Raw genomic sequence first — 26,377 nt, 5'->3', positions numbered from 1 at the left:
CAGAAACTGAGAGAACGCAGCCACGTCCTCTCGCTATCATCTCCAAAGCATGAGTGAAAATGGCGGCGACGCGCGGCTCCTTATATAGAATACGAATCTCGCGAGAATCCGACAGCGGGATGATGACGTTCGGGCGCACTCGGGTTAACCGAGCAAGGCGGGAAGATCCGAGTTTGCCTCGTAACCGTGTAAAATGGGTGAAGTTCGGGGGGGTTTCGGATCCCGAGGAACCGAACCCGCTCATCACTAATATAAACCATTATTGTACAACTCTGTGGCTGCTACATATGTGTTACCATTTCCTACAAAGTACTTTGGGTGAACTCTCCAGTCACAATCACGCCTCTGGGTGCGGTGCATAATAACGCAAATTCCTTTATCACATATGTTCCACCAATCACCTTTCTGTCCAGCATATCTCTTATATCTAATGGTAGACTACAGTTCATCTTAGCTTATAAACTGGGTTTGGTGTGATATACAGTAGCTGTATGTCGACCTCGCAGTGCTGACCGGGAATGGGCATGACAATCTCAGGTGGTACTTTCAGCCGCCCGGAGGAGCATTGAGGTCTCCCAGAGATGCACTGCGTTGGCCAGCTAATCTCTGCATTGTATAGCTGATTTGATTGCACTGCCATGCTTCCCACACCTCCCACCAATGCTGTACAATGCCCCCAGCATACCTGCTGCTGTGCCAACCCAGAGGCAGCAGCCAGAAAGTAGGCCAGTTTGACCAATATATTTATATTGTGCTATCTTAATAAATTATTTCAATTGAAAACTTTGATCATGACCAGTATGTGACCAGTACGTGGCCAGTACATGACCAATACATGACCAGTACATGTAATGTTTTAAGAACTTTTAAGTTAAAAAGACATTGACATGCCACACTCTTTCTACACAAAATCAAAGACTGCAGCCCTGTCAGCCTAAGGAATTGTGGCGCCAGAGATCGCCTGTGCATATTTCATCTTCAGAGGTGTGTACCCACACTTACTGCTGCTAGCAATTTATGGTTTTAAGTTTTGCACTGTGTTTAAAGACTGTGAGGTTTTCCCTTTTATCTCTTGAATTTCAAGTACAAACGTCACATTAGGTATATCATCAAGACATGAATATAAGGCCTGATATCTGGATGCAACTGGAGTTTACTTTTGTCCTTGACATACTGTAGATTTGCAACACTTGACATAAACATGTATGTAAAATGTATGAACACATCACTATTTATTTCCTTGAAGAAACAGAATCATTTACCTATGAAGAGGTTGCTTGTTTGCAGAGCCGGCCCTAACCAATATGATGCCCTAGGCAAGATTTTGGCTGGTGCCCCCTAGCACCACCGCTGGTTCCGCCTCTGACCTTGCACCTCTTTCCCAGCACCATCACCCCTCACCCATAGCAGTCCTTGTACCCCCTATACTTTAAATAGAAACAGTTCGCAGATTTGGCGCACAGCCCAAAAAGGGGTGTGTTCTTGATGAGAAGGGGCATGGCCACACAATAGTAACCCCAATTCCAATTACGCCACACAGTACTGCAACTTTATTCACATTTGATCATGCGACAGTGTCCATAATTCATATTACATCCGACAGTAGTATCACTTTACCTTATAAACGTTACTCCTCACAGTAGAGCCCCTTATTCACATTACATCACACTGAATTGCTCCTTATTCACATTACACCACACCTTACTGCTCTTTATTCACATTAGACGACACAGTAGTGCCCTTTCTATATGCAACGCCACATAGTAGAGCACCTTATACACATAATGCCACACATTAGTAATGCATTTATACACAATTCCACACAGTAATGCCCCTTACACATATGAGACATTATTAATGTCCTTATAAACATAATGCGCCTTACACATTATGACAACCTTTATTAATGCCCTTTTACACATAATGTCCCTTACACATATGCCGCACATTATTAATGCCCTTATACACATAATGACACACATAGTGCCCCCTACACATTTGCTGCACATTATTAGTGCCCCTATACACATAATGACACACATACAGTACTACCCTATCACACATATGCCGCACATTATTAATACCCTTATACACATAATGACACACATAGTGCCCCTTACACATATGTTGCACATTATTAATGCATTTTTACATAACACACATAATGCTCCTTACATATATTCCGAACACTACTGCACAACCAACCCACTCACATGCACTCAGCACTCACACTGCCACTAACACTGTGACCTCTGCCTCTGCTTGGATACAGATGTGTCCTCATAAATCTTGCCTCAATGATAACGTTGGGCACCTTTTTTAATGAAAATGCATCTTATTTGCATTGCTATGTGGCTAGGATGCACAAGCAGCTTCTGCTGATTAAAATGATATGCAGCATGCCTATATACTGTGTGAGACTGTGGCTGTATCTGCATATGAAATGCTACACACAGAATATAGGCATGGCGCATATCATTTTAATCAGCAGAAGCTGCTGATGCCCCTAGGCATATCAAATGCCCTAGGCAATTGCCTAGTTTGCCTATACCTATGGCCGGCTCTGCTTGTTTGTTTATAGGACAGCTATATATTGCAGTTCTGTGATGTGTTTAAGCCCTATTGTTTAATATCTGTTATTATATAATGCCCCTAAATGTCTGCCTAGAGCATGTACAGTGAGGGCCAGGGGGGAATCCGATGCTTGTGTATGAGTGCAAGTCACGCGCACATCACTTAGCGCACAGCAGCTCCCTCTCACTTGGAGTAATGCTGGCCCCTGTTGTAAGAGCCAGAGAAACACAGTAAGTACGTCTGCTGGTAGGATATTAGACAAATTACACAAGCAGAACCGGTCAGGTGGGGATGCGTTTGGCATCCCGGCCGTCGGAATGCCGGCGGTCATATGAATGAAGCCGGAATCCCAACACCCCTCAGGAGACCAGCGCTGGGACACCAACAGCCGACATCCCAAAGGTGAGTATCGGGGGGTGTGGGTTAGGGCCCCGTCCAGTGTCGGTATGCTGCGTCCAGTCGTGTGACTGCCAGCATCCCGACTGCAGGCATTTCATACCCAACCCATCAGGAGAGCGGAGCAAAGAGAGTATAAGAAAGAGATCGGTGAGAGAGATCGAGGGACTGAAAAAAAGTGTGCGAGAACTAGTGTGTGTCTGTGTGTGTGTGGGGGGGTCCCAATAGGTGAAAGACTAGTATAAAATATTAGTTAATCATAATAATTATAATATTGAAATTAATCTGTATACAGATAGCATAAAACTCTAATTAAAATAAAGATGGCATCATGACCAAATATTGTATCATGAACAAGATAGCCATGATCAAGGTCTAATTTTATATTATTTTTGAAACTCTTTACTAGAAAACATAAGAAAGCAAGTCCGGTGTAAGTGCTCCTGCATTGCATGCACAAAGGATAATCTCCTGTATGCAGAGCTGAACGCATCTATGTAACCGCCCCATTCCATATGCTTGGCTTCACAGCACTCACACTTCCTCAAGCCCCATCTTTGGTGCAGGTGCTCCATCTGAAAACAAGCAGCGTATGTTGTGCTTGCACATTTCTGGATAACCCATGAAAGGTGTTGGCACACTCATTAAACGTTGTCATACCACCCAGCACTCATCTTTTGGTTACCACCCAGGCACTCACCCTGTTACCACCTACGGACTCAACCTGTTACCACCTAGGCACTCACCCCATTACCACCCAAGCACTCACCCTGTTACCACCTAGCACTCACCTCTTTACCACCTGGGTGCTCACCCTGTTATCACCCAGCACTCATCCCGTTACCACCTAGGTACTCACCCCATTACCACCCAGACACTCACCCCGTTACCACCTACTGTAGGTACTCATCCAGTTACAGCTCACGTACTCGCTTCATTACCAACTAGGCATCTGTGGTGTAATTTATTAGTGGTACTGTGTGCGCGCGCCTTCAGTCACTGAAAATGTGGGCATGTCAACATGACACGCCGCCCATTTCTCGTCACTCTGGGAACATTGCTTTCCATTCTTACCTTTATGATGGTTTCTCACAACAGGGAACCTCTGAAGAAATGTATCGTCCTTGGTCAGACAGCATCTTCATTCGGTATTCACTATTCATGTAGGAAATCACATGGTTGGGAGATGCCTTTTTGTGTAGGATTATAACCAATGTTATCATACAACAGAGATTCAACCAGATTCATGCCACCTGTGTCACCATCATTTCCCCACTGCGTCTCTCAGCCACACCGTCGTCTACGCACCTGCTACTCTCAGCCACACTGTAATCTCCTGCCTGCATCTCTCAGCTGCATCTCTCAGCCACACATCTCCCCCAGCTACTCTTAGCCTGCCCCCTTTAAATCTGTGTCTCTCAGCCTGCCCTCATTTAATTCTGTTTCTCTCAGCCTGCCCCCCAATTCACTTTGTGTCTATCAGCTTTCCCCCCTTCACTCTGTGTCTCTCAGCCTGCCACCCTACACTCTGTGTCTCTCAGCTTGCCCCTCCCCCCATTCACTGCGTCTCTCAGACTGCTCCCCTTTCATTTGTGTCACTCTGCCTGCCCACCTCCCACCCTACCTTCACTCTGTGGGCGGGATGTACTAACCTTGCGGTGTACATCCCGCCACACATCGCATCAATACTAATCGCATATGCACTAACATGATTAGTATTGCAAAGGACAGTTCTCCTAAACAACTCTTTTGCAGATGACACAACTCTAATTGGTTTAATCTTCAATGGGAATGAGTCTGCCTATAGAAGTCCAGCGCTGACTGTCCCCCTCATCATGTGTGACTTACCAGTTAACTCTGTAGAGTCATTCAGATTCCTGTGGACAATAATCTCCAAGGACCTTAGGTAAGAGGAGAACGTTACCTCCTTCATTAAGAGCACAGAGCAGAAGATGATCTTCTGGAGACAGCTGAAGAAATTCAACCTGCCGTAGAAAATGATGGTCCAGTTCTACACAGCCATCATTGAGTCCATTCTCAGTTCATCGATCACTGTCAGGTACACTGCTTCCAATAAAGACAAAGGCAGACTTCAGCAGATCATAAGGTCAGCTGAGAAGGTTATTGGCTCCCGTCTCTCATAAACATATGCCACTCCAGGTCCAGGAAGTGAGCAGGGAGCTCATGACTGATCCTTCGCACCCCAATCACCACCTCTTTCAGAGATTGCTATCTGGAAAAAGGTTTTCGGTCTAACAAGACCAAAACCTCACACCACATAGTTTCTTTCCCATCTCAGAGGGGCTTATCAACAAGCCCCTTGCCTATCGCTGACTATGGGATTTACCCCCACCACCACCACCACTACCCCATATTGTACTTATATTTATTTTTTCACCTAATAATGTACATAATATTGGTTTGGTAAGAATAAAGTAAAAATCATAGTAAAGTAGAAAGAAATAAAAAGCTTTTTCTGCTTATCTTTTGATTTCTTCAGTCAAATGACCACCATTGAAATCAGCATATACAGTATAAAAAGTAATAAAACAGTGTCCACTGATTGATAAAATTCTACCAAGGGATATAAAGTTTCTTTGAATTAAATATTTATTTACACAGTTAACCACTGACAACATTGTAGGTAGCACACATAGGGGGTAATTCCAAGTTGATCGCAGCAGGATTTTTTTAGCAATTGGGCAAAACCATGGGGGTAATTCCAAGTTGATCGCAGCAGGATTTTTGATAGCAATTGGGCAAAACCATGTGCACTGCAGGGGAGGCAGATATAACATGTGCAGAAAGAGTTAGATTTGAGTTATTTTATTTCTGTGCAGGGTAAATACTGGCTGCTTTATTTTTACACTGCAAATTAGATTGCAGATTGAACACACCCCACCCAAATCTAACTCTCTCTGCACGTGTTACAGCTGCCCCCCCCCCCCCCCCTGCAGTGCACATGGTTTTGCTCAATTGCTAACAAAAATCCTGCTGCGATCAACTTGGAATTACCCCCATAGAAAGAAACATAAAAATGACTGCTTATCTGTCCATAGGGTTCTCTCAGATACAGTTGTACAGTTGCAACGCATTTCGTCTAGCAAAGAGACTTCATCATGGGGATAGTGTAAATGAGCAGAGGAATCATATTTATTCCGTCCCTAATAGGCCATACTGATTGTACATATGGCTCCTATTATGACATCACTTCCTGTATGTGTATCTAGTTTATACATTAAAACATCTTGTTCAAGGGTTGTCCCTTTTTATATTCCCAAATCTAATCTCTGCAAGATACCTGCTGCGAGGACTTTGGGGAAGATCAGTAGCTGCTCACCATTATGAGAAGCCACACCAGATTTGAAAGAGAAAGACCAGCATCCAAATTAAGCTCTACATTCTACTTTGGATGGACTGAGTTGTGGTTACATCTCCTTTCGGCCTGGTGTAGAAACATGCTATGGGATAAGACCTGCTAAACCTCTGCAGGCCTTGTTGCTTTGTGGACCCAACAAAAGCAGGAGGACAATGGAGTTGTCTAATAGTTTCCTGACAGAGGAGTGAACAGTGTGGCTGGTGGACAGGACAGCATTCCACAGAAAGTGGGAACAGAGCACACCCTTAGGGCGGGTTTGTCTATTAGACTACCTGAGCACTGAACTCCGTGGCTGTTATTAGAAGAAAGGATGTGTACCAGCACTGATATACTTCAGAGTGAGGGGTCAAGATAAACCATAGTGACGAACAAGAGAGATCGTATCAATAGTGGAGGCAGTTACAATTTATACAGTCAAGACAAACAAGACACCAAAATGTCAACTGAGACAATATTGCATAGTTACATAGTTACATAGTTACATAGTTGATGAGGTTGAAAAAAGACAAATGTCCATCGAGTTCAACCAGTATTATAAAATTTTATATCATTTAAATGCTGTATCCTTGGATGTTTTTTCAGTTAGGAATGATCTAATCCATTTTTAAACTTATTGATTGAGTCCACCATTACTACCGACTCTGACAGAGAATTCCAAATCCTTACCGCTCTTACTGTGAAGAACCCTTTCCTTGACATGGTCAAAATGTCAACAACCAAAAGGTCAACATGAACATAAAGTCAATAGGGTCATAAGGTTGACAGTTAAACTGTAGACACAGTCTTAATGTCAACAGTTAAATTGTCAACAGGGTCAAAATGTTGACAGAATAAAATAACACAGCCTCTGGTAAATGCCGATGGTTCAAATGTCTGTGAGAGCAGCCAGGCTAGAAGCAACTAAGTAATTACATTTAAGGAGAAAAAAGTGCCTGGTACCCCCAAGTATATAACCAGCCCTGGACCACTCAGCACCGGGCTGAATCAGCCGAGGAAATAATGGTATAGCGTGGAGACATACAGCGTGGGTTGCCACGTCATACAGTAAACCAGCCCCAAACTGGTCAGCCCATGGCTGGTATCCCTTGAAGGTTGCCCCCCCCCCCCACCAACAAAAAAAAAGTCCCAGTAAGGCTGGATATTAATGGCCTACTGGCATTTGTAACCTGTCTGTAAATAAAATATTAAAATAAGGGACAGGAAACGTGAACTGATTTTTGTGTATTTTACTGAAAAAACAGTCCCCCACACACACTTATTTTCTAAATGCAGGGTACATGTCCTGTTCTATCCACAAAGGCATCCAGATCCTGGGCAAAATACTGACGGACTTGAGCCAGGCTGCAGTGTGACCGGGTCACTCCCGATCATTCCATAGAACTGAATGGGGAAGTGCTGATTGGATGAGAGTGCCGTTCCCACTCTTTTAGCCAAACAGCTCTTCCCCGTTCAGTACCATAGAGAGACCAGGAGTGACCCAGTCACACTGCATCACTGCTCTGCGCACACTGGGTCTGATTCAGATTTGTAAGTAAAGCAAAAAAAGTAACAGGGGCGTTTTAACAGAGGAGGGAATGGGCCCGAGCGCAGACTCCGGGTGTGTCCCCTCCTCTTCATGGCAGAGTAGACTCTGGCATTGTGCCTGAGTGTACTGCACATGATCCGGTTTCCGGAAACATGGCACCCACCTTGTTCCAGAGACTAGTCCCTACTGCACATGCGCGTCAGCCATTTTTCCGGTGATTTTTTACCACGGCTGCAACTCTGACCTGGGAATCCGGAAAGGTAAGTAATAAAACAAGGGTGCAGTGTGAGCAGTGTGGGCCTCCCTGAACCCAGCTGCCCACATGCACTGCACATTGCACCCATTATAGAAATACCAATCACAAGCAACTTTGTGTCTGGAACAAACCATGTTGCCATGCAAGGGGAGTAAAAACATTTATATTTTTTCTGTGCAGGGTAACTACTGGCTGCTTTTGCATGTAGCCCACAATTTTAGACAGCTTTATTTCTTCAGTGCAATTTAGATTTCAGTTTGAACACACCTCACTCAAATTTAAATCTTTCTGCACATGTTACATCTGCCCCACCTGCAGTGCAACATGGTTTTGCCCAGTTGCTTGCTTTTTTGCTTTGCTTGCACAGAGCCAATCCATCTGGATTTTCTTTGTTTTGCCAAGATTCTTACATGGAATGAAGAATTTGGACTACAGGTGCCAGTAGGCTCATAATGTCGGGGCATACTGGCATTTGTTGTTCCACAAGTGCAGTCATATAGGGGCAGGCCGCTGGGATTTGTAGGCCGCCAATGCAATTAACTTCAATGTTAAGACTGTATGCAATTAGCACCATTGTTTAGACTGTATTAACTCCATTGTTCAGACTGTATGCAATTATTATTAGTATCATATGAGAATTGCTTTAAATAATGTTATCTTTTTACACAATAAACATTATGACGTTTATTGTAATGATGTTCTGTCTTTGTGTTTTTAATGAGTTCATGGGCCAGATGTAATGAAGTACGAGTTGGCCGGAGGTGCGGGTTCCCAGCCAAACTCTGACTTTTTAAAAAAAGGGGCAATCATGTACATGGCAAAACCATGCCTTGTAAATCATTTCTGCTTTAAAAAAAAATCCCAGTTTGTCCGGGAATCCGCACATCCGGTCAACTTGGACTTCATTATGTCCGGCCCCGTATGCCAGTTAACTTTGGTTGTTATAATGCTACACTTAAGGCATATAGTGGGTCATTCCGACCCGTTCGCACGCAGCGGTTAGTCGCTGCGGTGCGAACGGGTCCGGAATGCGCTTGCGCGTCAGCTGCACTGCGCATGTGCGATGTTGCCCAGCAACAGGGGTCGCCGGGTTACGTTGTGTACTTAGAGAAAAGCGGTCGCAGAGCCGGCCGCAAGAAGAATGACAGACAGAAGGCATTCCTGGGCGGATCCAGACCGTTGGCTGGCGTTTTCGGGGAGTGGTAAGGAAAATGCAGGCGTGTCCAGAACAATGGATGGTGGATGTCTGGCGTCAAAGCCGGCTCCAGCATCGCAGAGATCGTCGCACAGGGTAAGTATGTCCAGGGCTGGTCTAGTTTTACTTGAAATGATTTTAGCTTAGCAGGGCTGCACAAGCGATTGCAGCCCTGCTAAGCTAAAATACACTCCCCCATAGGCGTGGACTAGTTGATCCCAGCAGCAGCAAAAAGTTGCTGGCTGCGATCAACTCAGAATGACCACCATAATTGTTGGGTTTACAATAATCATTATTAAGTTAGGTTGATATTGTATTTTGAGATAAACCAGGAAGTAGCTGAAGACTTCCTCAGAGTGTCAGCTTTGGAACCAAATCGTAACTGTGACAGCATAGTTAATAGTGAGTGTGAGATATCATTTTGAATGATTTGTATCTGTATTAAATAGGCCAGGTGCTTTCCCATCCACAGGTCATGCATGCTCAGTGAGCTTGTCCTGACACAAATAGATTGTATGATGGCAATATCCAACTTTGGAAAAACATATCTGGAAATAGTAGAATAAATGAGAGTTGTTACCAAACAATCATTTAGTAACAAAGCTTAAGTTACTCAGCAAGAATTGCTGAAAATAATCCTGTACTTCCAGGGGTGTTCTAATAGAGTAGGGGTTCCGTGTGCAGACTCCGGATAGGCTCCCTCCTCTCTATGGTGAAGTAGGCTTTGGCATTTTGCCAGAGTCTACTGCGCATGCGCAGGTCTCCGTAGACATGGCACCTAATTTCACTACTTCGCATGCGTGGTGAACATTTTGGCTGTGATTTTTGCTGCAGCTTCAGCGCCCAACGTGGGACCCTGGAAAGGTAAGTATTAAAACATGGGTGCGGTGAGGGACCCGTGTGCACCATTCACATTGCACCCATACCTCCCAACTTTTATTATTTAAGATGCGGGACTCCTCTGCTTGGCGAAGCTGTGCCTGTCCAAAAAACAGACATGAGCTCGGTAAAAGGGGTGTGGCATCATGGGAATGCCACTACCGCCTGCCATGCCCCCAGTCCCTCTGTCTCTACAGCAGTTGGTGACAGGAGACTCCCAACTGTCGTCCCCCCACCATCACGGGATACTGCAGCTCGCGGGTTGGACAGCGGGAAGGCAAAAAACAGGGACTGTCCCGTGAATATCGGGACAGAAGGTATGATTGCAACCATTACAGAAATGCCAATGTGTACTTTAATATAGAATATACCAGAAGCAGCTTCACTTGAGAAATGTTACAAATGGCACACCCTGTCTGATGTAACCTATACAGTGCGCCCCACATGGCTGCCTCGGATGGTTCTTTCTTGGGAAGGATCAGTGGCGGCTACAGTACCGACCAAAGACTGCATGGGGAAGCCAGTGGAGAAGTTGCCAATGGCAACCAATCAGCATTGAAGTAACATTTATAATTTGCATATTATAAAATTATACAGAGCAGCTGATTGGTTGCCATGGGCTCACTGGCTCACTTCTCCACACTTTTCACTGCTTAGTACATCTGCCTCACTCTGTGTTTCGTGTGTTCTGCAGTGGCTGCTGATCCCCAGGTAAGGAAGCCAGCACATATGTTACATACAACATTACATGTATGTGCATATGTGCTGCATGGCTCACCCTTAGGTCTTTGGTTGGAGCTGTAGCCCAGGAGAAGCAGTTACCGCTGGGCAAGATGCACAACGTGTGGAACTATCCATTCAGGGCTCCATTCAGCATCTGTTGCAAATGCGAAGAATCGTGCAATGAGCGATTATCTGCCCACAGTGCATTCGTACACAACCACACACAAGACAGCGCGCATGCGCCAAGTCTGGTTTCCGTGATTGTACATAGGTATCTGCGAACACAGTAGCGATCACATTTAGCAACGACAAAAAAGAGTGGTAGAGGCATGTTAGTGGAATAGCTGCGCAATATCTGCGATGCAGGGATTGAGAAATTGCAAACGCGTCAACAACATAGGCTGAGTAGCTAGAGAGTGACGCAGACTGTGGATGTAGTGATCGCTGCAGCAAAAGTTCCGATGGTCAAGCTAATAATTGCAAAATCACAGGCAGCTGATGGTGTTCATAGTGATGCAGGGAATGCTGGTTAGTGTGCTGCATGGCAAAAGAAATAAATTAGATTTTTGCAATTGACAAAATCGACATGTTCTAGGTCGACAGGTCAATAGGTCAACATGAGTTTTTTTATGTTATTTTGGTGTAGTTTTCTTTGTAGAGTGACCGGGAACCGCTTCGCTCGCCATGCTTCGGGCATGGGCCCTCATTCCGAGTTGTTCGCTCGCTGCTAATTTTAGCAGAATTGCTAATAGGCTAAAATCTGGCAGTTCTGCACATGCGTATGCACCGCAGGGCGCACGCGCTAAGCAAATTTACACAAAACTATGCTATTTTACTCACAGGCGAACTAAGCTTTTCAATCGCTCTGCTGATTGACAGGAAGTGGGTGTTTCTGGGTGGAAACTTGCCGTTTTCAGGGAGTGTGCTAAAAAACGCAGGCGTGCCAGGTAAAAACGCAGGAGTGTCTGGAGAAACGGAGGAGTGGCTGTTCGGACGCTGGGCGTGTTTGTGACGTCAAACCAGGAGCTAAACGGACTGAGGTGATCGCAATCTAGGAGTAGGTCTGGAGCTACTCAGAAACTGCAAGGAAATTGCTTTCGTTAGCAATTCTGCTAATATTAGCAGAATTGCTAATCTTTCGTTAGCAATTGCTAATCTTTCATTAGCAATTCTGCTATGCTAAAATACACTCCCAGAGGGCGGCGGCTTTGTGTTTGCATTTCTGCTAAAAGTAGCTAGCGAGCGAACAACACGGAATGAGGGCCATGGTGCCTTCGCTTCGCTCGGCACAGATTACCGTTCCAATCGTAGTCCACGTGGATCGTTAAGTATGAAAAGGTTCAAAAAAAGAAAAAAATTGTGAAAAACTCATGTTGACCTTTTGACCTGTCGACCTAGAACATGTCGATCTAAAGACCCTGTCAACCTAGACACCCTGTCGACCTAGTTACTGTCGACCAATAGTGGTCGACCTAGACATTGTCGACCTAGTTACTGTCGACTTAGAGACCGGATCCCGTGATTCAGAGCTGATCATAGATGTGCTACATTTAGCACATCTACAATCAGATTCTCAGACATGCTGGGGGACGCACAGCACAGGGCTAGTCAGGCCCTCACTGCGTAATCCTAATACACATGTTTTAGACACCTATATATGTCTTTATTTCTTGTACAATGGGGGTAATTCCAAGTTGATCGCAGCAGGAATTTTTTTAGCAGTTGGGCAAAACCATGTGCACTGCAGGGGAGGCAGATATAACATGTGCAGAGAGAGTTAGATTTGGGTGTGGTGTGTTCAATCTGCAATCTAATTTGCAGTGTAAAAATAAAGCAGCCAGTATTTACCCTGCTCAGAAATAAAATAACCCACCCAAATCTAACTCTCTCTGCACATGTTATATCTGCCTCCCCTGCAGTGCACATGGTTTTGCCCAACTGCTAAAAAAATTCCTGCTGCGATCAACTTGGAATTACCCCCATTGGGGGTAATTCCAAGTTGATCGCAGCAGGAATTTTTTTAGCAGTTGGGCAAAACCATGTGCACTGCAGGGGAGGCAGATATAACATGTGCAGAGAGAGTTAGATTTGGGTGGGTTATTTTATTTCTGAGCAGGGTAAATACTGGCTGCTTTATTTTTACACTGCAAATTAGATTGCAGATTGAACACACCACACCCAAATCTAACTCTCTCTGCACATGTTAAATCTGCCTCCCCTGCACTGCACATGGTTTTGCCCAACTGCTAAAAAATTTCCTGCTGCGATCAACTTGGAATTACCCCCAATGTAAATTTTGTAGTGGACCCAAGATGTCTGCATCACCTGGTACACCCGTGGGTGGGATGAAAAATACTTGGAACTGATGGTTATGTAAGGATTCTACTTCTATCTTTAGTACACTGCAACTTCCCCATTTTGTGTCATCTCTTCCAGGTATTACATATATAACATATGCAGAGAGATTTAGATTTGGGTGGGGTGTGTTCAAACTGAAATCTAAATTGCAGTGTAAAAATAAAGCAGCCAGTATTTACCCTGCACAGAAACAATATAACCCAGACAAATCTAATTCTCTCTGCACGATATATCTGCCCCACCTGCAGTGCACTTTTGCCCATTAGAGAAAGATTTTTCAGGTCTAAATTAGGCCCTAAGTGCGCTCAGCTGCGGCTAGTCGCTCCACAATTGCACCATAGAAAGTCTATACACCGTGACTACACGCACATGCCCAGCAGCAGACAGATCGCGGGTGCAACTAGTTGCAGCATAGATTACGGATGCTACATCTGTACATAAATCCACTAAACAGAAAATGTTTATACCCCAGTTTATGGCATTTTCCAAAATGGGACACCGCCACAAAGGCGAACGACAGCTTTTTCCTAAGGGCATCTCACTGCAACGCTGGTGTGAGAGATCCAATTGAACCCCTCCCAGCATGCCCCATGGATGCCCCCCTCCCACTCTACGCATGCGCAGAATGACTCCCGGATCATAAACCCGGAAGTCTAGGGCCCGCTGGAGATCACGAAGGACAGCTCTTACCGGAAGATACATCCCGCCGTCACACACACATATTCTAAGCCCTGCCCCAACTACCTCCTCACACACCTATACTCCAGCCCTGCCCGATCCACCTCCCTCTCACGCATCTATACCCCAGCCCTGCCCCATCCACCTACCTCTCACACATATATACCCAGCCCTGACCCAGCTGCCTCTCTCTCACACACCAATACCCCAAACACCTACCTCTCAGACACCTATACCTTAGCACCTACCTCTCATGCATATACTGTATGCTCCTGCCCCAGTTACCTCCCTCTCACACATATACCCCAGCCCTGAACCATCCACCTCCCTCTCACATACATCTCCCTCAGCCACCTCCCTTTAATACATATATACCCTGCCCCAGCCACCACACTCTCATGCATATATGCCCCAGACACCTCCCGCTCACATACATACCCCAGCCCTGCCCCATCCACATCCTTCTCACACATATATCCCTCAGCCACCTACCTCTCACACATACTGTATTTGCTCCTGCCTCCTTCACCTCCCTCTCACATCTGTGCTTTCAGGCAGCCTGAGTTTCCCACAGTGATGTTGGTCTGCCGCAATTCTGCAGACATAATGTTGCCTTATCTTTGATTGATAATACTTCATTGTGTTCCTGTATATTTGATAGTCCATATTGTTGTTTGTTTTGTGTTCTCCATGGTGGCAGCCATTTTGTTGAGGACGTTCATATACAGTTATACACTCATCCACAGCTGCAGAGGCTGTCTTTCAGTGCCCAGGACAAAAGTCCCTGCAGTACCCCCCTGATGGCGGCCCTGCCAAAAGGAACCTGTGTAGTGGACCCAAATGGATGTCTCCTCTGGTAACTTTCATGGGTGGGTTATGCAACCTGTGGAATTTATTACCCAAAATGGCTGCACCAACCCTGCATTAAGTACGTTATGTACACTATGGACCTTATGCAGCTTCAGTTGTAATTTTGCTAATTTAGCAAAACTGCAACTGCATACGATCAAATGCGGGGGTCTGCTCAGCACAGGGCAAGGACGCTCAGCGCTGCGTTCACAATCTAATTGCGATTGCATCACAGTTAGATTGCAATCGCAGCCACTAGGGTTGACTCCAGCACGACTCGCAGCGTGGCCATGTTTCCCTTCACAGTGGCAGCACGATGTCACAGACAGCCGCTGTAAAGGGAAACAGCCCGAACTCACCCATGTTTACAGCAGCACACACCTGTAACCTCGCGTCATAGACCCCAACCACACAGCGAACGCCTCTGCATCAGACAGAGGCATTTGCATCACTGCGATGCAATCGAATCTCCTGGGCCGCACATGCAAAGAATGGGCCCTGCGCCAAAAATCGTGAATATGCGATCGCATCGCTGTACCGAATGAAGCTGAATGTTCACTGTTTTTCAGTTTGCTTTCCTTCTCCTGTAATACTAAACCTCTGTGCTATGTTTTTTATATGAGTCCTGGTGGAGAAAAGCACTATATAAGCACTATATAATTAAAATAAAAATTATTATTATTATTATTATTAATAAAAATAAAAATATGAATAATAAAATAGAATATTACTAATTTTGTAGATATGACTGATTTCAATGTTCTAAATTTAGCAGTTAATCAAATGGTTGAATCTCAGCAATGTGATGCAGACGTGGTTAACAAGAATGTTTTGTATTGCACAAGCATGGCTTAAGGATGTGTGACAGATTAAGAAATGTTTTCAGTGTCTCTCTACTTGGCTGGCCACATACAGCAGCCCTTCCTAACAATGCAGACTTGTTTATAGGAAAGAGAAACACTCTGACAGGCAATGGGTATGTACTTCAAGGAAACCAGTGGTTTGCACTAACAGGCATTTATATACGATGGCAGTTAAAAACTGAGACACAACATTTTCATTTGTGTATTAATTATACATTATGGGGGTCATTCCGAGTTGTTCGCTCTGTATTTTTTTTCGCATCGCAGCGATTTTCCGCTTAGTGCGCATGCGCAATGTCCGCAGTGCGACTGCGCCAAGTAAATTTGCTATGCTGTTAGGAATTTTACTCACGGCTTTTTCATCGTTCTGGTGATCGTAGTGTGATTGACAGGAAGTGGGTGTTACTGGGCGGAAACTGGCCGTTTTATGGGTGTGTGCGGAAAAACGCTACCGTTTCTGGGAAAAACGCGGGAGTGGCTGGAGAAATGGAGGAGTGTCTGGGCAAACGCTTGGTGTGTTTGTGACGTCAAACCAGGAACGACAAGCACTGAACTGATCGCAGATGCCGAGTAAGTCTGGAGCTACTCAGAAACTGCTAAGAGAGGTGTAATCGCAATATTGCGAATACGTCGTTCGCAATTTTAAGAAGCTAAGATTCACTCCCAGTAGGCGGCGGCTTAGCGTGTGCAATGCTGCTAAAAACAGCTTGCGAACGAACAACTCGGAATGACCCCCACAGTTGGAGTCTATCAGTATCACAATGCATTTAAGATGATTTGCCAATGTACATTAAATGCTTAAAATAATGTTTCTGTGTACGGGGTGAAGTCAGAATGTCAGCATTTATATCGTCGACAGACATGATGGTGAAATTGTTACAATGTTGACATTGAGTGTGTCGGCATGTGCAGAATGTCGGCTTGTTCATAAGGTCGACATGTGAAATGCTGACATTCTGCACGAACCGGCGATGGCGGGTTACAGTTAAGATAGGGGGATGGTTAGGGGCTAGGGGTTAGGCATACTCACCACAAGGGCTGCTGGATCCAAAGCAAGTCATCATCAGATGGGGACATCGCTGGAGCCGCCAGTTAAGTCCCCGGTGGACCACCTGCGATGTTTTATTGGCATTCTAATCATGTCGACATTTCATCAGTGTCAACATGATCACTGTCGGCCTGGTCAATATCGACTTTGCAATAATGTCGTTGTGCTGCGTGTGGACATTGTCAATGTTGACAAAATATACCACACCCCTGAGTACGGAGATGTTATACAACTAGATTATCATCTCCAAAGTGAGGCTAAATAACTAACAGATCAAACTATTCAATAGACACGTCAACTACACACTGCAATACTTATTCACACCGGCAGTGGGGGTAATTCAGACCTGATCGCTAGGCTGCGTTTTCATACATTAAAGGGAAAAGGGGAATTTGTTGCACAGGAGACTCAGATAAACTTGATTTTATTTAGAGTTACAGAGTATATAGTTGACAAAAACCCCTGTTATTAATTTTTCTATTATATGAATATATAGATAGGGGGTGCTACCACAGATCATATCATTATTGTAGACAAAAGAGAGAGAAGAGAGAAAGGGATCTGTTTCCGGTGCACATAAGTTTTTTTGTGTAAAAATTTACTTTTATTATCTCCTTAAAATAATTGGAAAGAATCTACTATTGCATCCAAAATTTCTTGGATGCACTAATGCGAAATATTAAAAAAAACAAAGAATAAAGTGATATAAGAATAGACAAGACTGTGTGTGATAGAAAGAAACAAAAATAAATTGGTTAAAAACTCTCAGCTGGGCGTCTTTTTTTGTGTCTATTAGCTGATATGTACTGTTTTATCTGACTAATAACAGTATATTCTGATACAATAGTGCTACAGTGATATTTATATAAAGGAACAAATATTTGCTTCTGGGTTTCTCTAAAATGTTACATAGATGTTACTCTTTAATTCTCCCAGACTGATAAATGTAACAATGTTGTTATATTGGCTCATCTAAAGGATTCTGGCTCACTGCCCAGATTATTATAATAGATGTTTGCAAGTGACTGCTAGTTTACCTCCAGAGGGTTACAGGAAAATATTGTTAAATCATATAGTATATTCCTATATTGCCAGTGATATTATAATTATAAGAGTGAATCAGCCTTCCAGAGATATTTCTTTGATATAATCTATATAATCTCAATATTCACGGCAAACCAGGTTATTCCTAGATGAATAATTTGTATGTCAATATACAGTAGTTGATTAGTGACATGATATTTCCATTTATTAGTTGGTATTTAATCCTCTGGGTTTAGCAGGAATATAATTTAATATCTATAGCAATATAGAGAGGGAAACAGCATCCACCTGTGATCTATATTAGATGTTCTTTTGCTTAATCAATTATATGAACATATATATATTATATTGATCTTACAGGTGGCTAAATAGAGAAAGGTGGTCAGAGTATATGTATTAAGTAGCCCTTAAATGCATATACATAAAGGCATAACATATGTCAGCATAGATAAGTGATAGTAAGAATTATATGTATACTAATGCCGTGGGCCTACTTAATTAGTATATGCCGCAAGTCACTCTCAAAGTGTATGTGTGCTATAATCACCAATGAATATTAATTTGCACATTAATTAGTACTGGTGGCTAGCAGGCACATATACACATCAGATTCTATTTTATCATATCTTTGCATAGATAAATTATATGCACGTGTGGTTATTGAAGAATCTCCATAGCCATAGTTATTTTGTTGGATTTATCACTCGCTTGTATATATAGGTGCCTTTAGTATCTAATATATAGGTGCCGCCAGATTTAATAAGAAAATACCACATTAATTGTCACTCTTATATATAAAATAAATATATTCTGTATACAGTGATTAAATTAGTAGTCACACATACACACTATGTAGTACAGCACAGAGCGCTAATGATTACAGCGTGTGTGCCGTCCCGTATGTGATTAGCTAGCGTACACCGATGAGCATAGATATTAGAATTGACTTTTCAGTTAGACATTAGAATAGACATGTAGGACGCCCAGCCGGTACCGTCCTACGTACGTTTCGCAAAAAGCTTCGTCAGGTCTCAATATCGGTCTTTACAGAGAGATACTGTTTTGAAGTCAAAGGATGGTCACACCAAATATTGATTTGATTTAGATTTATTTCTGCTGCGGGGTACACTGGGCTCCACAAGGATAGACATAGGGGTGTAGAGTAGGATCTTGATCCGAGGCACCAACAGGCTGAAAAGCTTTGACTGTTCCCAGAATGCATAGCGCCGCCTCCTCTATAACCCCGCCTCCCTGCACAGGAGTTCAGTTTTGTAGTTGGTGCCGCAGATAGCAGGCACATAACAGAGCGGCTGCTCCAGGCAGCCCTAAGAAGAGCTTTTTTGAAGAAAAAGTGAAGACTACAAGGGCAGCAGCGGTGTGTAAATGTCAGAGACATTCACTGCTGCAGCTCCAGCTCTCCCCAGCGGCGCTGTACACTCCCGAGCCCTGGTTGCCGGGTAACTACATCAGAAGGCTCCAGTTTTCTTCATGGTCAGGCACACACGACGGGGGCTCTCCGGGAATGCATGGCCGCGCTTTGGGAGGTGGTGAATGGGTCCTGCTTGCGGGACCCGTACTTTATCGCAGACCGGCACGGTCAGTGGGAGGCGGGCCGCGCACTGGCGGTGGACACTGTGGCAGTACAGGCGATCCCACTAGATCACCAGGGCATGGGCGCAGGTCAGGTTTTCTCTCTAAACCAGTTTAATAAGAGCCCACAGTACCTGGTGGTTTTGCCAGCAGGGAGAAAAGGCTTAGACCTGAAGCCCATCCCCTAGCCCCAGGGCGCCATTTCCCGCAAATGTTCCCGCCCTGGAGCTGCATATCTGTCTCTCCCTCACTCCCTGTCAGTGTCTGGCCGCCATTTCTCTCAGCTTCGCTGTTCCTGGGACTGCTTGGGCAAATCCTCCTGTGTAAAGCCGCCTGGTTGCCAGTGCTGTGACTTTACATGACACTTAAGTATTCTACCTGCCTTTTAGACAGTGCTAGTTAAGAAAGAGTGCATTTAGTCAGGGTTTTCTAGTACAATTACCCTGTGATATACATCCAGTTCTTACTGTGTAGTGTTATATCTATTGACTACATAGATATATATATATATAAGCTAGTCCAGTGCAGTATTATTGTTAGTAATAACCTCTGCATTGTACAAACTGTGACTATCTGTGTGTGCATTAGCTAGCTGAGTTGTGTCCATTTCGTGTCTTTCACTCAACTTGATATCCCTATATTCTATAACCTGAGGGGGCTTGGTGCGTCGGCTTTTATATTAATATAGGATTTTCACAAAGATATACTTTAATACGTATTTTTCTCTGTGATTTTAGTCACCTTATCTCTTCTTTATCTCTGCTAGTGCTGACTACACTGCGCAGGAGTTTGGGTACGAGGTATTGTGCTGCTTCCAATTGTACTGTGTTACCTGATACTGCAAGTTACATCATGTCTGCTTCTGAGGGTAACGGTTCTGGGGCTGAACACACTGCCAGTGTTGCTGAAGCCACAGATCCCTATGAGGAGAATATAGCAGCTGTGGGCTCTGGTTCTGGGGGCTCCTTGCCCCCCAGTGGGACTGTGGCAACGGAGGTACATAATGAACCACCGTGGGCCGCTTTTTCCACGCTTCTGCATACGCTAGTTCATAAACTAACACCCCCTATGGGACCCCCTATGCCGGTACAACCGTATGTGGTCCCTGCAGCTAACCCTCCGTGGGCGGACGATTTATCTGCTGAAGAAGTTGAACCAGTCCCTGACTACTAAAAAGTCTGACCCTCGCTCGCCCAAGCCCAAGGGGTCCTCTAAGCGAGTTCTTATCTCCTCACAATCCACTGCTGTCACTGACACCTCGCCTGATGAAGACGACACTTACACTGACCCCACAGATTCTGACACAGATACTGCTGATGGGGAGGGTAGTTCACATGTGGATGTTCCTGATCTTTTGGAGGCTATTAAGTTGATTTTGCAGATTACAGATGATCCCGAGCCATCCGTCCCTCCTAAGAAACCAGATAGGTTCAAGCGTCAGAAGGTGGTTAAACAAGTTTTACCTCACTCTGACCACCTAGTGGATATACGTCAGGAACCCTGGGAAAACCCGGGTAAGAAGTTTGTGCTTCAAAAAAAGATGTTGGCTCGCTATCCCCTCGCGCCAGAGCTGTCTAAAAATTGGGAAACGCCTCCTCCAGTAGACTCACATGTGGCTAGGATGGTGGTTTCCTCAGCTCTACCTGTCACTACCATCACGTCTCTAATAGAGCCTATGGATAAACGTGTGGAGGGTTGTCTGAAAGCGATTTACACCATTACGGGTGCTGCACAAAGGCCCACTATTGCAGCAACATGGGCTGCAGAGGCTATTGAAGCATGGGCCTTGGAGTTAGAAGCTGAAATCTCTTCTGACCATGCTAGACAATGCTTGTTATATATTGTCACAGCTTCTCGCTATATTAAAGAGGCGGCTTCTGATGCCGGTATTCTAGCAGCCAAGGCCTCTACTACGTCAGTCCTGGCTCGCCGGATATTGTGGCTGAGATCCTGGTCTGTGGTTCTGGACTCTAGAAAAACCCTGGAGGTACTCCCTTTCAAGGGAGATATTCTGTTTGGGGAGGACATAAATAAGATAGTGGCTGACTTGGCTACTGCCAAAACTGCCTGTCTGCCAAGTACCACTCCTTCTGTGTCGAAGGCTAAAGGTACTTCCTTTCGCCCCTTTCGTCCTTCAGGTAAAGCAAAAGGTCAGGCATTCAACAAGCAGACCCGCACTTCCAAACCTGGTAAGCCAACCGCATGACGGGGCGGGCCTCCCCCTGGGGGATCCCAGGGTGGGGGGCCGGCTTCTAGGGTATACCCAGGAATGGTTGAAGACCACTTCAGATGCCTGGGTACGGGAAGTCGTCACTCGAGGTTACGTCATAGCCTTCAAAAGTCGACCCCCTCATCGATTTTGCTGGACAGATGTCCCGTTGGACAAGACAAAGGCAAACACTCTACATTCGGTGGTACAGACCCTCCTGGATACAGGAGTCGTAATACAGATGCCTCTTGCGCAGAGGGGCCGGGGGTACTATTCTCCGCTGTTTCTAGTCCTGAAACCGAATGGGTCCTCCCGGCCCATTCTCAACCTCAAGGCATTGAACAGGTTTGTGAAGGTTTCCAAGTTCCGTATGGAAACCCTTCGCTCTATAGTTCTGGCCTTGGAACCTGGGGACTACATGGTCTCCCTGGATATACAGGATGCTTACCCGCACATTCCTATAGCAGCGTCACATCAGCAATACCTGAGGTTTGCAATTGACAACCTCCATTACCAGTTTCGGGCGTTACCTTTTGGTTTAACTACGGCTCCGCGATTCTTCACCAAAGTCATGGCGGTGATGACGGTGGTACTCCACCGTCAAGGGGTCAGGATACTGCCGTATCTGGATGACTTGTTAATCCTGGCAAACTCCCCAGAACTTCTCCTACGTCATCTGGATATTACGGTCCAGTTTCTACAAGCCCACGGGTGGCTCATCAACTGGAAGAAATCCTCCCTGGTCCCTGCTCAGAGCATGGTGCACCTGGGAGCGCTATTGGACACCCACAACCAGAGGTTGTTCTTGTCTCAGGAGAAAGTCCTGAAGCTTCAGGACAGGATTCGTTGCTTGATTTCTCGTCCCCAAGTGTCGATACATTCGGCGATGCAGGTGCTGGGCCTCATGGTCTCAGCATTCGACATGGTGGAGTATGCTCAATTCCATTCTCGCCCCCTCCAGAGGCTAATTCTAGCCAAGTGGGATGGCCTGCCTCACCGGATCAGGTCTCACATGATCTCATTGACTCCGAAGGTTCGTCTGTCGCTGCTCTGGTGGCTCCAGGTCCAATAATTGTGCAGGGGCCGTCCCTTCTGGATATCCAACTGGAGAGGTTGGGGCACGGTGCTGGAGCAACACTCCCTTCAGGGTCGGTGGACCAAGGAGGAGTCCCTCTTCTCAATCAACATTCTGGAATTGCGGGCGGTCTTCAACGCATTGAACTTGGCTCAGCATTTAATTCAGAACCGTCCTGTTCAAGTATGATCTCTCATCTGGTTGACAGCAGTGTTGACAAGGGCCTTGCCCTTCGCAGCGTATATTTTGCTGTCACAACAGAAAGCAGAAGTGGTCCTCTCTTTCTTCTCTCCTTTTCTCTGCTGTTTACCCAAAGAAAAGGATTATTTACTCCATAATAAGATAAGTGATGGTTCTTTTTCCAACACTCTCTCATCTGGAAAAGCCTGGGGCCAACTGATCCAGTAACGAATAACAGGCAGAGTACAGACAGCAGAAGTGGGTTCTCTCTTCCTTCATATATAATCTTTACTATTCAAGGTCGTACTATCCTGAAAGTAGCCCGATCTTCTATCTCGGAAGCTGATAGGATAGACCTGGCTAGTACTTTGAAGGGGGACCACCTAGGAATACCAGGCACTGTGGATATCACCAAGATGATCACCTAATTTTCATTCTCAACAACACTGGTGGAGCAATTCTTTGCTGCTTACTCTCACTATATATCCTATATTTCACCCTTCTACTCTCTACTCTATAAATTAAGATAGAGATTATAACTATATTGGACCGCATTGGTCGATATTTTAATAAGAACAGAATAAATTATACGTTTTAGATCATCCATTATCACATCATCGTATTGCTTTGATTGATCATTATTAATTAATAAATTAAAATTTAAAATAAGAGTGCTCCCAAAAAGCATTTCTTTTGTCTTTCCTTTCTTTTTCTATATGTATATTTGTTTTAACTAATAGTTTAATAATGCCTGGGTACTGTTTATAGCGCCACCTAATTGAAAAACAACTATTTTATAAACTTTTCTTGTAGTGGAACAAAGACAACTTAACCTTAAAATACACATAGAAAAATAAAATAGTTTATCTTGTCACAAGCTAGAATAGCAGCAGCCTCTGTACTACTTACACACTGGGACAGGACTCAGGAGGACTCTGTGTGTGTGTCTCTATCTCTAGACCCAAATGGTTTAGTTGCATAACAGTTTACACAGGACTCAGACACCCAGACGGGGAGGAGAAGCTGGGATCCCTGTGTCACTTACAGCTCTCTCCACCCTCCTATCTCTCCACTGGACAAAGAGCACCATTGGTAGCTCATGAAACATGATACTCCTGTGTCTCTGCCAGCACTGCTCGCATTCTGGCTGATGGTTCTGCTGCTGCTTAAGAGGAAAAGCTAGTGATGTCAGTGTGCTCTGGCCAGGGGGCACCCTGACAAAGGGTGGCCCGGGGTACAGTATGCCCTACATCCTCCCCTTAATCTGGCTATGCTACAGACAAGAGACACCCTATGGTGAGTCCCTTTACATATGTGTATACACATTTTTTTTTTAATCCACCCTCTGCTTTAAAAGAAGGGAGGGTTTGCGGGTACCCCAGAGATATAGCGTTTACCGGGCCCCAAGATTTCTGTTGCCTACCCTGGCTGTAACATTTGTCATTTTCTTGTCCATACAATATTACAGGCAGAAAACTTCCCAGGGAACCTAATGTGTTCATTAAAGCACCAGGGTGTTAGAAATGTCATAATTATGAGACCTGTAAATTCATGATGAATTGTAAGTCATTTATACATTCATGTAAGGACATTACATATAAGATCAATATGTGCTGACATGTACTCATCGTATGTGGTTTATGTTATTATGTGCCCTTGGGAAATATACTATGTAGGCCAGAACAGTGTTCGAAGTGTGCTGCTATACAATGGCATGGCATACCAGCACTTCCAGTACTGAACTTTTTCTTTTTCTTTTTCTTCAGCAGCTGTGGCTTTGGCTGCTTCTCTTCCTGTGAGTATGATCACTCTGACAAGCAGCGGTTAGGCACAGGCAACATCACAGCACCCCTTCCTGTCTGCTTTAGTGCAGCATTTCCCAGAAGCACCAGCTGTCCGAACTCACCAGCGGGTAAGCAAGACAGCCAGGAGAAGGGGGTCGATGGAGGGAGGAGGTGTGCCTGGCCAGGGCCAAGGAGCTGGGGGAAAGAAGGATAGAAGAAAACTGTATTTATGACGCACTAGAAGGAATTAATCAATCCTAAAATGTAACCTTTATTGAATATATATTAAAATGTATAATTTCATTGACCCAGACTACAGTGAAACATAAGAGTTAAAATCAAACAGACTGACATATATGTGAAACCTACAAGATAGGAAATGGTGAATAAAGAATTTTAAAAAGCGTATCCTGCGTGTGTTGTATATATCACCCCTTTATAGGTATGATTCTGTTTAAATAATGGCTGTTACAACAAATATTAATAGCTAGCACTCTCCGGTTAATAATCCTAGAGTGTCAGAACTTATCTCATATATATCCTAATTCACTCTACAGAAATATCCCCTGGGGAATCCTCCCAGATATGGGGACTGTGAGTGTCAATAGAAATAAATAGATAGAGAGTTATTTCAATAGTATTTCTAAATCAAGACCGCTGAAAAAATTGATATCAAGGCCTCTAAATTAATCTTAGCACAAGGTATATTAACCCACATTCATTGTCGCATTACTAATTCGATGATATGTAGTGCTGATCGTCGCCAATATACTTATATATAATATGCTTCTGAATCAATGGTTCGCTGCAAAATAGAAATCAAGATCTCTGAATTAATTTTGGCACAAAGACATATTATCCCACACTTATTATCATACATATAGTTATCCGGGCATGGAGCACCAGATTCCACAGTTAGGGGATATGTACTAAGCAGTGATAAAAGTGGAGAAGTGAGCCAGTGGAGAAGTTGCCCATGGCAACCAATAAGCTGTTATGTATATTTTTATAGTATGCAAATTATAGATGTTATGTCAATGCTGTTTGGTTGCCATGGGCACCCCATCCGCCTTATAAATGTAAAAAATAATTTCCAAAAAGAGGGTGCGGCTTCAATGCAAGGTTGTGCCCTCACTGCAAGGGGCATGGCCTTACAGGAAAAGACTACCTTATATTCCAGTTTTTCAATCTGCACGCCCAGACAATGGTCACCCCAGGAAAAAAAAATTCCTGATTCATGCCCCTTACATTATTTGTCATTTTTCCTCTTTATAGTGATGCCCCTTACATATTATGCCACACACCGTAATGCCCCGTACACATTGTACCACACACCGTAATGACCATTACACAATATGCAACTCACAGTAATGCTCAATACATATTATTCCTCACAACATTATGTCCATTACGCATTATGCCACACACCATAATGTCCATTACACATTATGCCACATACCGTAATGCCCCTAAAACATTATGCCACAAACCATAATGCCCATTACACAATATGCCACACACTGTAATGCCCATTACACATTATGCTACACACATTGATAACCCTGACCCTATTTTATGTCCCCCACACAATAATACCCATTACAAATTATGCCCCACAGTAAGGCTACTAATTATTTTTACATTACCTGCTCATTGTCAGGGGTTTCATGCTTGGGGTTCCATGCTCATTGTCAGGGGTTTCATGCTCTAAGTTCCAAGCTTGTTGGTAGAGGTTTCATGCTCGTTGTCAGGGGTTTCATGGCAGAAGATGC

The 26,377-nt window shown here is 44.4% G+C and overlaps 1 long non-coding RNA gene across 1 annotated transcript; it reads left to right on the top strand.

Annotated features, from left to right (window-relative positions):
• The first annotated feature begins 10,398 nt into the window (after positions 1-10,398).
• On the top strand, positions 10,399-25,013 carry LOC134935546 (uncharacterized). The gene is made up of 2 exons (XR_010180238.1): positions 10,399-10,521; positions 24,588-25,013. It is a non-coding gene; the product is annotated as an uncharacterized LOC134935546 (long non-coding RNA).
• Positions 25,014-26,377: the final 1,364 nt, after the last annotated feature.

This window comes from Pseudophryne corroboree, chromosome 6 (assembly GCF_028390025.1).
Source record: "Pseudophryne corroboree isolate aPseCor3 chromosome 6, aPseCor3.hap2, whole genome shotgun sequence".
NCBI classification, from domain to species: Eukaryota; Metazoa; Chordata; class Amphibia; order Anura; family Myobatrachidae; genus Pseudophryne; species Pseudophryne corroboree.
The sequence above is the reverse complement of the archived record's forward strand: the minus strand, read 5'-3'. Positions and strand labels throughout refer to the sequence as shown.